The sequence below is a fragment of the Pseudophryne corroboree genome, chromosome 4 (assembly GCF_028390025.1).
Source record: "Pseudophryne corroboree isolate aPseCor3 chromosome 4, aPseCor3.hap2, whole genome shotgun sequence".
Taxonomy (NCBI): Eukaryota; Metazoa; Chordata; class Amphibia; order Anura; family Myobatrachidae; genus Pseudophryne; species Pseudophryne corroboree.
This window is the reverse complement of record NC_086447.1, coordinates 133,831,387-133,844,007: the sequence shown is the minus strand read 5'-3', so window position 1 is coordinate 133,844,007 and position 12,621 is coordinate 133,831,387. Positions and strand designations below refer to the sequence as shown.

Below are 12,621 nucleotides of genomic sequence, written 5' to 3'. Positions count from 1 at the left end.
CCCTCGTTGCAGTGATCCTGTTGCCAGCAGGACTCACTGTAAAATAAAAAACCTAAGCTAAACTTTTCTAAGCAGCTCTTTAGGAGAGCCACCTAGATTGCACCCTTCTCGGCCGGGCACAAAAATCTAACTGAGGCTTGGAGGAGGGTCATAGGGGGAGGAGCCAGTGCACACCACCTGATCCTAAAGCTTTACTTTTTGTGCCCTGTCTCCTGCGGAGCCGCTATTCCCCATGGTCCTTTCAGGAACCCCAGCATCCACTAGGACGATAGAGAAAAACAATTACATCATTCCCCATAGAAAAAACAATCACATTGCACTCCTCATAAATCATTTTGATCCCCACATAAATGACATTGCTCCCTACATACAATATTTTCCTCCCCACATACGTAACTTTGCCCCCCCCCACATACATTGCTCCCCACAAAAGTTACATTGCCACCCCACATACATTATGCCCACAAATATTAGCCCGTACTGTCATCTGTCCTCCTCCCTGTCTGTCCCTCAGTGGCGGGGGTTGCTTACAGTGCTGAGAGCACTGAGCAGTGGGCGGGCAGGGTTAGGTGCATGCATGCGGTCGGGTGGGGTGGGGGAAGGAGGCGGGCGGGAAGGAGGACAGGATTGGATGTGGATGCGGAAGTGTGGGCGGGCTGCCTGGCTTGTGAGATGCAGCATGCATGACCTGTGCTGTCACCGCCGCGTCTCCATGGCATAGGTCACGGCCCATGCACGATTGAGTCTGAGCCTCACAGAGTATCCCAGCACTGCCTGGGCTCACAGTTTGTTTTGAAGGTAGGGCAGCGGCTCTGGCTCCGCGGCTCACCTCACAACCGGTCACAGCACACTAGTGTGCCGCGGCACACCGGTTGAAAGTGCCTGCTCTAGACGATCATCTTGTCTTTGGAAATAAAACAGTTAAAAAAGTCTAAAACTTTCCCATTCCCTTTCACCGATTTTCAAACTTTAACAATTAAATAATTATAGTCACCAGTACAGACAATGTAACGCTTGTGACGGAGAATCGAGGAAAAAAAAAAGCAATTGTATACAGGTTTGATGTATGCACAACATCATAATATCAAGATGTAGTTTAGCTCAGAACAAATCAGCTCTTGTTGTATCTTGGAGATAAATGGAAATGAATTCCCACAGATGAAGCCGGCCAAACACTGCACGGCTTGTGATTCGTTTTCCAGTGTCACGATGAGAGGAATCGCTGTAGTAAGAGGACTTTAAAGGAAGAGGCATGATTGTGTCTACAAGCTAATTGTACTGAGTGCAGCTGCACAAAGCTGGATCAGCTGCAATTGAAGGAGCTTGCAGACTTCCTGACGCCAGCCTGTAGTGCTCCCACCAACAAACTGGCAATCCCATATTGTTTTGCAGACATTATCTCCTCGGCTTCATTTTTCACTTGAATTTGTGACTGGAATGAGGGGAGAGCGGCGTCCCTTTGAATTAAAAGAAAAATAAAATCTGCTGTGGATCAGATCTTGTGGGAAAACATATTACAGGCGTATGAGTGAGGCTGCTTGTTTGTTGAGGCTGTATTTCCCGGGTAAAAGCAAGTTAGAGGCCAGAGCCCGGTTTTGTTCACACACTCACAAAAGTTGCATTTCTCTGGAGCCATTGCTAAGCAGCAGCTGCGCACGTAGGTGCGAATCCTCAACGTGTTTATAAATACTGAAACGGAGCGCATTTCATACCTGTCTGCAGCTTGTCACTCTGATAATGCCACATCCTAAGAGACAATTACATTACATTTTCTAAGATTTTCTACAATTAATATGGGCCTGTCACCAGGGATCAGCACTGACTAGTTTTCTTTTGTATATCAGAAACTGCAGACGGTATACGTAGACATTGTGGGTGTCGAGAAAAGAATGTCGACAGCTGATTTATTGCACGACTTTAGGGTTAGGGAAAATCATCTCGCCAAAGGTCGAAATTTTGTCTGTCGACAATATGAATGTCGGCATTTGTCACGTCGACCCCCCACCCATGTCGACATTCAGAATATCTCGTCATTCTGGTGTTAACATTCTGGCATTCCAAATGTGAACATTTTGTACTATACCCCTGTAGACATATAACTCAGGACAAGTACGGATGGTGTAATGGTTAGCATTACTGCCCCGCAGCACTGAGGTCATGGGTTCGATTCCTACCATGGCCCTAACTGTGTGGAGTTTGTATAGTCTCTCTGTACTTGTGTGGGTTTCCTCCGGGTTCTCCGGTTTCCTCCCACACTCCCAAAATATACTGGTATAGGTTTATTGGATCCCAACAAAATTAACCCTAGTGTGAATGTCTGTGTGCATGGTCATGGGGAATATAGACTGTAAGCTCCACTGGGGCAGGAACTGATGTGACTGGTCAAATGTTATCTGTAAAGCGCTGCAGAATATGTGTGCGCTATATAAATAACTGGTAATAATATAAGGGCTGATGTACCGTTGATGGCAAGTTGACTGCAATTGCTCCTGTATTGTGGACAGAGGACTAAATACGCATTCACCTTTATGGGGAATATTCAATTGAAGTCGGATCCATTTCAACATTCATTTGTCGAAATGGATCCGACCTGGGGGATTCAATGCCATCTCAATTCGACTTCAAAAAAAGTAGAATTGAGATGCGGGAGCTGAGACGGGGAAAGCCGCGGGCAGACGGGGGAGAGCAGCACTACAGCAGCGTAGCCGGAGGATGTGTCACAGCCGCCGCTCACGGCAGCGTCCACCCGGCTCCAGCAAGCGAGGTCTCGCTTGCTGGAGCCGGGTGGACGCTGCTGTGAGCGGCGGCTGTGACACATCCTCCGGCGCTGCTCTCCCTCGTCTCTGCTCCCGCATCTCAATTCGACTTTTTTTAAAGTCGAATTGAGATGGTCGAAACGGGGGCCAAAACCTGTCTATTTTGGCCCCGATTTCGACACAAGCACGCGGTTCAGCAGCTATTCCGCCGATCCACGTGCTTTTCGACAAGTTGAATTCCTCGACTTGTCGAATGATTTGGGGTTAGACTGAATAGGTCGGAACCCTTTCCGACCTAAAAAAGTCGAAAACTGCCGTCTTTTCGACAGACAGCAGCTTTTGACTTCAACTGAATATACCCCTAAGTGTGACACACATCACCCCCATATGCATACACTTGGTTTGATTCAGGGCCGTAACTAGGGGTGTAACTGCTCTAGAAAAAAGAAACAGAAACTGTAAACTGGAGCATTTGTTCTCTTCAGCCTGTCCTGGGCCCCTCCAAGATCCCTGGGAAGTATTAGTCAGTACCTGCTACCCTCTCCCCCCCATTGGCACGCCACAGCAGCAGGTGAATATGCGTCGTGCGCATCTACATGGCAAATTCACACTGCGTGGTAGCCCAGCATCTTCAGGAGTGATGACATGAGGGCATGCCACTAGGCCACGCCCCTTACCTATGATGTCACACCCCTTTCACAAAGTCTCATGCATTTTAACTCTCATATGTTGGAAGGTATGCGTGTATTCAGCTCCGGAGTATGCACAACATATAAACACGCAAAATACATTAAACAAACCGCCAATAATGAGCATATGCTCCATATTGTAATAGAGGTTTAAAAAGAAAGAATTAAATAATATTGGCCAGGAGCTCCTGGCTAGTCCAAGCCTCAGTACACCATGTAATCCCCCCCCACAGCCGACTACAGTCCTGCTAGTTACTAATAGTAACTCATGCTTGTTAATAACTGATAGCACTTTCCATGGACTCTGAACATATGTGGTACAGCATGACTGAAAACAATACAGTCTCTATACACTAGACTCGCACAGCTTCCTTCAGGTACTTTATTTACCAGCTAAAACAAGTGAAGTAGAACTGGAACACCACTGAAGTCCAGGGGCAAGCTGCAAAACCTGCAATTGATCATGATAATCACTTACGGCTGACAACTGTGCTAATACTTGCCAACCTGAAATTAACAGGGGGGCGGCTCTGTTCCCACTATTTTTGGACTTTCCATTTTTCGGTTTGGTTTACATGTGATGCGGTTACAAAGTCTGTGTATACAAACGCTAGGAGGTTAGGAAATAAGCTCCCTGAACTGATTTCAGTCATGGCTAGGTATGGTTCAGCTTTAGCAGCTATTACTGAGTCATGGTACACTGATAACCATAGGCAGGGCACAGTTATGCCAGGTTAGACACAGCTCAGAAAAGATATATACAGTACTCCCCCTAGTACATAGGACATAGTATATGTGGAGTAAATGCCTCAAGAAGTATTTTTGCTCTGTATTTACTGTTGAAAATCACCTAGACTAGAGGATGATATATCCTGCTGTATTGTAGACAGTAACATATATATATATATATATATATATATATTATAGAAGAGATACTTCTTGATCTGATCAAAATCCAAAGAAGACAAGCCCAGATAGTGTACATCGAGCACTATAAGTTGTCATACAGCCGCCGCGGCCCCCGTACTTGCCTCTCCAGGGGTGCTGGATCTCCGGGTGGCTGTCTTCGCTGGCGGTCTCCGGCTCCCGGCGCTCCGTCCAGCGCTCGTGGTGTGGACATCGCAGGTGCGGGTGACGTCATCAAGCGCTCCCCAATCAGACGCTGGCGGGAAGTTCAAATTCAGACGCCGGGCAGAGCTCCGGCGCCTGAATATCATCTATTCTGCCTACAGAAGTTGTGATCTCCAGTGCTCCCGCATCCCTGTGGTTTCCAGCCCTCCCAGACGGACTCCAAGCACCTCCGCGCCTCCAAGCATACTCAGTGCCTCCAAGCACCTCAGTGTCTTCAAGCACCTCAGTGCCTCCAAGCGCCTCTGCACCTCCAAGCACCTCAGCGCCTCCAAGCACCTCAGTGTCTCCAAGCACCTCAGCACCTCCAAGCACTTCAGCGCCTCCCCGCACCTCAGTGCCTCCAAGCACTTCAGCGCCTACAAGCACCTCCTGGTCTCCAAGCCCCAGTGCACTTTAGCGCAGTTTGTGCCTCCAGCACCTGGTATTCTTCACTGATTCATCAGCGCCTTTCAAGTTCTGTCTTTCAGAAGACCTTCAGCGTCCACGTGTGCCTCCTGTCTGTCGACCTAATCCTGCATGAGGAAAACTTACATTCGGCCATCTCTGCTGCGGTCCAGTTGCGGTTCCTCTTCCCGGTCACCGGAAGAAACCCCAAGTCCACAACACTCCCAAACCAGGTCAGTGATATAAGTGACATAGGCAAACTCATGACTCCTTGAGGGAGGGTCCAAATTCTTGATTTTAGAGGAGGCCTGGCTAGCCCATGAAGAAGACATAATCAGCACTTACCTAGATATAGGGGTCCATTTATCATTGATCGCATTTGCAATGCCATCTAGGCACGATATTAGTGCACAAGATGACATTGCAGAATGCGATCACATGGGGTAACTGTATCACCCTGCATAGACAGGGACATGGGCTCTGAAAGGCTCCGCCCCTGCAATGTGCTGAGTGTGGTGCTGGGGGTGGTGCACATGTGCAGTCATGCTGACCACCAGGCATAGAGGCCATTTCTGGTGGAGGGGGAAATGGGTGTTTTTTTCGGGGGAAATAGCAGCAAATATTGGTTGATAAATGGGCCCCACAGTCTGTATCATACACAGTGCAATGTATGTAATACTTCATACGTATACAGCGCCAGCAATCACAGTTAACTGTTACATGTGGGAGTAAGGTCGGTCTGTCTGTTTTGAAATGTGCAATTTAGGAGTTACGGTAAGTAGGAGCTATCATTATATCACAGTCTTCCACAGCATCACCCCTCATCATACTTGCCTACATTTTGGCTGATCCCTCTGGGAGGGAGCAGCCAGGTCACATAGGAGGGGTGTGCAGGAGGCAGTACGGGGGCGTGGTGACACAAACGCGTCCTCGTAGCCCCCCCCCCCACACTTTATAATGCCTACATTACCGGCATTGTAAAGTGGAGGGCGGGGCTACGATGGCGCGATTTAGCACAAATCACGTCATCTCACCCTCTTCTGTGTGACGGGTTGCTGAGCAGCCGCAGTAAACGGGCAGAATGAGGTGAGTGGGGGATGTGGAGAGGAGGGGGGGAGCGGCATGCGGGAAACTTGACCACTTCCCCGGGGGGCCAGGAGTGCCACCCAATTTTCAGGACCTTCCCGGCCTTTCTGGGAGAGTAAGCAAGTATGCCCCTAATTGATTGGGCCCCTTAATGTCCCACTCTTGTGGATGCCCCAGACAGATGTTATAACTAAATCAATATATTTTTATTATTGGTAACAGGGGTTTATTACATTCCCATCAGACATACAATATACATTTCTATACATTGAATACATGTGTATTCACAGAGCATCTGTTTAATTGGAAAACTGACAAATGTGGCTTACTATATATCATGGCTATAACCGTGAGGAAGAGAGATAACTAGAAAAAGCAACGCAACTAGTAAAAACAACTGCAGGATGACATGTGCAGGCCAGTCATGTCCGTCTCAGCCTGCAAATCCCTTTTCAAGTTTTCGCTCGTTAATGAAGAATAGTGTGAATATAGGGGCTAATTCAGGTTGGATCACAAATCGCGATCCAAATGGAATTTTTACGATCACCCCGTGGATGCATGCGCAGCGCCCATCCTGCGCATGCACCCGTACTTTCTGCAGGGCGGGCCACAGAAAATGCTATCACCTCTGCTTGTCAATCAGGCAGAGGCGGTCGCGGGGCGGGCAATGCACCGTTTCCAGGGAGGAGACGGAGCGTTGCGGGGTCAGTGCGGCACAAATGGGGGGCAGAGGTGGCCAAACGGGGGCGTGTCGAGGGCGAGATCATGGCGGCTACCCGCCATCGTGAACACGCCGGCGGGGCTCCTGCAGGTCGGCAGGAGCCATCACTATTTTCTACGATAAAGCAGAAATTGTGAGGCAATCACAATTTCTGCTTCATCAAGGGGGGGAAGTGCCAGTCAGCGATATCGTTTATTTTTATGGCTCCACAATGGTTCCGCAGCACCTCACAAAGTACATAAACAAATGAGCAAAACAAGAAAACAGTGACTATCAGTACAAGACAATGCAGGGCAGGTACATGGTATATAACATTTCTGCATCAGAGGACATGACACTGAAATAAGCATCAGGGTGGCAGAAACCGTGGGTTAGGAGTGGTAGGAAATAGTATGAGAGAGAAAAGCACATGAGGAGAGAGGGTCCTGCTGTTGAGAGGGTTAGGATGAGAGATGGGGTAGAAGTGAGCATGGAACAGAGGGTTAGGATGAGAAATGGCTGGGTATGATGAAGAAGTGGTTCTTGAGAGCCCATTTAAAGTTTTGTAAAGAGGTGGAGAGTCTGAGAGGGAGAGAGTTCCAGAGGTAGGGAGCATCTTGGAGGTCGGAATGGGAGAAGGTAATCAGTTGGCAGGAGTGGCGGCATGTATTTGTGGAACGATGAGCGTGGGTGGGAGTGTAAAGGGAGATAAGGTTAGATATGTAAATGGGAGAGGAGTGTTGAGGGCTTTGTAAATAAATAAGGTTATTACATAGGCTTATAAATAAAACTATTGCATACTTACACTACACGGATTCCAAAGCTTCCATTGAGTTATTGCACTCATGAGAACACTTAGGGAATGGAAGAGAAAAGATGTGAGTGAGGATGGAAGGAAACACGTGTACACCCCTGTCCCAACCTAAATAAAAGCATGTGTGATGTGAGCAGTTAGTATGTGATACAGAATGGGTGACAGCATGCATGTTAATGAACTTGCTCTTTTTGTTGTGGTTCCCATTGCCCAGACCTCACATATTGGAATAATTACATCTCAGCGCAATGTACGACATGCAAGCTAAGTGACACTCTAGCACTGATTGCTAAATCAATATGCTATTTCTCACTTGTGAGGAGGAAAGTGGAACCACTTGTACAAATGTTGTGTATGGAAGGTACAGGAGAAGCAATACTGACATCAGAGCACAGTAGCTGCACAGTCTCTGTGTGACGGTGATAATGGTGCCACGACTGTACAGCAGAATACTGTGTCTATACATTGTGCTTGGCAGCAGTGAACACTGGTAGAAAAGACTCTGGTATTGTGCCAGCATATTTGCTATCGTTTGTGCAGCATCCTACACCATAATTCTGAAAACAGCACCGCATATATGGCACACAGAACTGTTGGCCTGGGAGTTGGGTGGTGGTGAGGGACCCCCAAAAGCCAAGGTGCCATGTGGACATCCTGCACCCATTCTAGATACACTACTATTATTAACTCCTAAAGATATGTGATAGATGCCCAAGACTGTGCAACTGTAATGACATTTGCCGACCTTCTCTGTAGATGGCTCGGGCTATAAACTGATTAGCTAGCTGTCTCTCCGTGTTGTTCATGGAGGACACAGCGCCATGTTAAGAGACACACTTTAAACTCTTTTAACTGTTCAGATATCTGTCAGTAAGAGGAAGTGTCAACACATCCAGTTCACTACTGGTTGGTTGGCATCAGTAACCGTCAGAAGCATAGCCAGTACTTTGTGGGCCCCATAGCATTCTGACCCATAATAGTGCCCTAGTTAATGTAACTTCACATTGTAGGGCTGCCAGTACACATTATGTAACACAGGTGGTCATTTCGAGTTGATCGCTAGCTGCATTCGTTCGCTGTGCAGCGATGAGGCAAAAAACGGCACTTCTGCGCATGCATATGCTGCACAATGCGCACGCGCGAAGTACTATTACAACAAACGATGTAGTTTCACACAGGGTCTAGCGAAGCTTTTCAGTCGCACTGCTGGCCGCAGAGTGATTGACATGAAGAGGGCGTTTCTGGGTGTCAACTGACCATTTTCAGGGAGTGTTCGAAAAAACGCAGGCGTGCCATGAAAAACGCAGGCGTGGCTGGGCGAACGCAGGGCGTGTTTGTGGCATAAAAACAGGAACTGAACAGTCTGAAGTCATCGCAAGCGCTGAGTAGGTACTGAGCTACTCTAAAACTGCACCAAAAAATATTGCTGCCGCTCTGCGATCCTTTCGTTCTCACCTCTGCTAAGCTAAAATACACTCCCAGTGGGAGGCGGCATAGCGTTTGCATGGCTGCTAAAAACTGCTAGCGAGCGAACAACTCGGAATGACCACCACAGTACCATCAATTCACATTATGACATACAGTGTCCCCAGTTCATATTATGCCACATTACACTGCCCCCAGTTCATATTATGCCACATCATAGTGCCCCCAGGTCATATTATGCCACACAATAGTACCTCCAATTCATATTGTACCACACTTCAGTGCCCCAGTTCATATTATGTAACATTATAATGCCCTCCAGTTCATTTTATACCACATCACAATGAGCAGGTCCAGGGGCATAACTAGATATACTGTAGACCCCATGGCAAAAGTTTGTAAGGGCCCCTATGTATCACCCAATGGGGAAAAATGTATATAAAACATTGACAGGGAAGGTGGGCCCCTCTTAGCTCTGGGCCCCATAGCAGCTGCACTCCCTGCACCTATGGTAGCTATGCCCTTGCTCACCGTTTAGCATAGCATTGTTCCCCACAGACAAACCTAAAAAAATATAAGAAAGCGCTAAGCTGATATGCGTGTCCGTTAATCCAGTTCCCAAACTCGTAATGAAGTTTTACCTCTCCTTAATTATGGACTGCTGCTTTCAATATGGGTTGTTGGATCCCAATATAATTAGCAAACTAAAAACAAAAATAGAAAGCGCTGTCCACAGTAAAGCGGATTTTTAGTAAAATTTAATGATATTAATTCACATAAAACCATCTGAAATTTATCAATACATATATTCCTCTAAAAAATACAAACTGATTTTCTCAAATAGACATCTAGGCAATCAGGGGCGGATCCAGAAAAAAATTACAGGGGGGGCACCATAAGGGGTGTGGCTTCGTTGGAATGGGCGTGGCTTCGTTGGAATGGGCGTGGTATTGCAGGAAAAGACTACCTTATACCCCAGTTTTGCAACCTGCACGCCCAGACGTTGGCCACCACAGGAGAGAAAAATAATCCTGATTCATGCCCCTTACATTATTTGTCATTTTTCCTCCTTATAGTAATGCCCAGTATACATTATGCCACATACTGCAATGGCCCTTAGACATTATGCCACACACAATAATGCACATGACACAGTATGCACACACCGTAATGCCCCCGACACATTATGCCACACACCGTAATGCCCCCGACACATTATGCCACACACTATAATGCCTGTGACACATTATGACAGGAATTGCAATGCCCGTTATACATTATGCTACACACTGCACTGCCCCTGATACATTATAGCACATACAATGTCTGTGACACATTATGACACACACTGCAATGTCCGTGATACATTATACCACACACTGCAATGCCCGATACATTATAGCACATACAATGCCTGTGACACATTATGCCACACACTGCAATGACCTTGAGACATTATACCACAATGCCCGTGATATAGTATACCATACACCGTAATGCCTGTGACACATACCGCAATGCCCGTTATACCCTATGCCACACACCGCAATGCCCGTTATATATTATGCCACACTGCAATGACCCTGAGACATTATACCACATACCACAATGCCCGTGATATAGTATACCACACACCGTAATGCCTGACACATTATGACACACACCGCAATGTCCGTGATACATTATGCCACACACTGCAATGACCCTGAGACATTATACACATATCACAATGCCAGCGATATAGTATACCATACACCGTAATGCCTGTGACACATTATGACACACACCGCAATGTCCGTGATACATTATGCCACACACCGTAATGCCCATTACACATTAAGTCCTACAGTAAGGCTTCTAATTACTTTTCAAATACCTGCTCGTTGTCAGGGGTTTCATGCACTGGGTGTCATGCTCGTTGCCAGGGGTTTCATGCTCTTGGTTCCATGCACGGTGCCAGGGGTTTTCATGCTCAGGGTGTCATGCTTGTTGCCAGGGGTTTCATGCACTGGGTGTCATGCTCGTTGCCAGGGGTTTCATGCACTGGGTGTCATGCTCGTTGCCAGGGGTTTCATGCACTGGGTGTCATGCTCGTTGCTAGGAGGTAGTCCTTGTTGCTAGGGCTGTGCTCCCAGTGCCACATATGTCCCCAGTGCCAGATATTCCCCCACGGTGCCAGGTACTCACATGCCCCCAGTGCCAAATATAGCCCCCCCCCATGTGCCAGGTACACATATACCCCCCCAGTGCCACATATGCCCCCAGTGCCAGATATTCCCCGACAGTGCCACATATGCCCCCAGTGCCAGCTATCCCCCCCAGTGCTATATATGCCCCCAGTGCCACATATGCCCCAGTGCCAGATATTCCCCCCCAGTGCCACATATGCCCCCAGTGCCAGATATTCCCCCCCCCCCCCAGTGCCACATATGCCTCCAGTGCCAGATATTCCCCCCCCAGTGCCATATATGTCCTCAGTGCCAGATATTCTCCCCCCCCCTCCCTGCCAAATATGCCCCCAGTGCCAGATATTCCCCCCCAGTGCCAGATATTCCCCCCCCCAGTGCCACATATGCCCCCAGTGCCAGATATTCCCCCCCCCAGTGCCATATATGCCCCCAGTGCCAGATATTCCCCCCAGTGCCATATATGTCCTCAGTGCCAGATATTCTCCCACCCCCCCCTCCCTGCCAAATATGCCCCCAGTGCCAGATATTCCCCCCCAGTGCCAGATATGCCCCCTCAGTGCGTCCCCCCCCCGCTTCCTCCGCCGCCGCCGCTCCCCTGCTGTTAGGAGGGACACGGAGGGCACAGTGCACGCCTCTGTGTCCCTCCTGTGTCTCCGGCGGCCGCGGGTCACTCTAATAAAGGAAGTGCTCACAAACGGCACTTCCTTTATGAGACCCGCGGCCGCCGGAGACCCAGGAGGGACACAGGGAGGTGTGCACTGTGCCCTCCGTGTCCCTCCTAACAGCAGGGGAGGAAACGAGACCGCAGACTGACATGCGGACGCTCGTCCGCATGTCAGTCTGCACTAAATCAGTGGCGCCCCCGCAGGCCGCAGCAATACAAAAATCAACTAAAAATGACAGGGGGGGCACGTGCCTTGGTGCCCCCCCCACCCCTAAATCCGCCACTGTTAAGGCAATACAAGTAGCCCTACTGCTTAATAAACCACAAATGTGCACAGTGGATACACTTTTAATGAATAGACACACTCTATTGAAACAATTGTGTCTATCCAATCATACACGTTACTCCACAGTAGTAAACACTTATCACTCCTTAAATAGCCTCCTAGAATAAATGTTGAAGGTTCACTGATAATTCAAATTCCCAGACATATCTGAAGGAAATGCGGTCACAATAAACCTCGTTAGTGGACCATCGCTGTTTTGATCCTCCCTCTGGAACAGTTTCAGTATGATAATGTTAATATCAATGCCCCTTGGAAAACACGCTATAATGATTTGATCAAACACACACTGCCGCTGTTAAGATCTCCTATCCGAAGGATCTCAAAATCGGTTTTAGAAGAAGTTCTAACGGGCGTCCCCGTTTAATGACTAAATAACATGAGCAGTTGAATTCCTAATATACAGCGTGCTGTACCATTGGGGTTAATATAAGCCGTAG

General features: G+C 48.0%; 1 long non-coding RNA gene across 1 annotated transcript in view; it reads right to left on the bottom strand.

Annotated features, from left to right (window-relative positions):
• The window catches only part of LOC134911169 (uncharacterized), a 164,187-nt gene that overhangs the window by 96,671 nt on the left and 54,895 nt on the right, over positions 1-12,621 (bottom strand). Inside the window, exon 3 of the long non-coding RNA XR_010176376.1 lies at positions 7,552-7,600. This is a non-coding gene — a long non-coding RNA (uncharacterized LOC134911169). The remainder of the gene's footprint in view (positions 1-7,551; positions 7,601-12,621) is intronic.